The sequence below is a fragment of the Pan paniscus genome, chromosome 5 (assembly GCF_029289425.2).
Source record: "Pan paniscus chromosome 5, NHGRI_mPanPan1-v2.0_pri, whole genome shotgun sequence".
Classification (NCBI taxonomy): Eukaryota; Metazoa; Chordata; class Mammalia; order Primates; family Hominidae; genus Pan; species Pan paniscus.
The window spans coordinates 55,562,321-55,563,008 of NC_073254.2; positions in this window are offsets into that span (position 1 = coordinate 55,562,321).

The window sequence follows — 688 nt, forward strand, 5'->3', positions numbered from 1 at the left end:
CCATCCCACTCCACCACCAAATTTTTTTATTTTTTTATTTTTTTTTGAGACGGAGTCTCGCTCTGTTGCCCACACTGGAGTGCAGTGGCACAATCACAGCTCAATGCAACTTCAACCTCCCAGGCTCAAGCCATCCTCCCGCCTCAACCTCTAGAGTAGCTGGAACTACAGGCCTGCACCACCAGGCCCAGCTAATTTTTAATTTCTTTTTTTTTTGTAGAGACAGGGTCTCGCTATGTTACCCAGGTTGGTCTCAAACTCCTGGGCTCAAGTCATCCTCCAGTCTCAGCCTCTCAAAGTGCTGAGATGACAGGTGTGAGAATTTTTTGAGAGGAAGTGGCCTTTATTTTTTTAAAGAAGACTCATAAGGATTTTTGACAATCACTGATTTATTAGGTCACTACTCTGTGCTAAGTACTCTGCCAGGCATTTAACATACATTATTTCACTTGTTTTCATGATTAAATTCAGGCAGGTTCAATCACAGAAACCATGCAGTGGACAAAAGAGAGAAAAAGTTCACCATGAGGAGATTCTAAAAACCTGCCTTTTGACTTGTCTATTTTTATCTTTTATTTCTCACTTTGCTTCTCCTCCCACTTGGACCCTTTGTCTGACTGTTTGAAATTAAGTTGCAGGTGAACCCTCCATTACCCACATCCAGAACAAATAGACATAAGCACAGAAC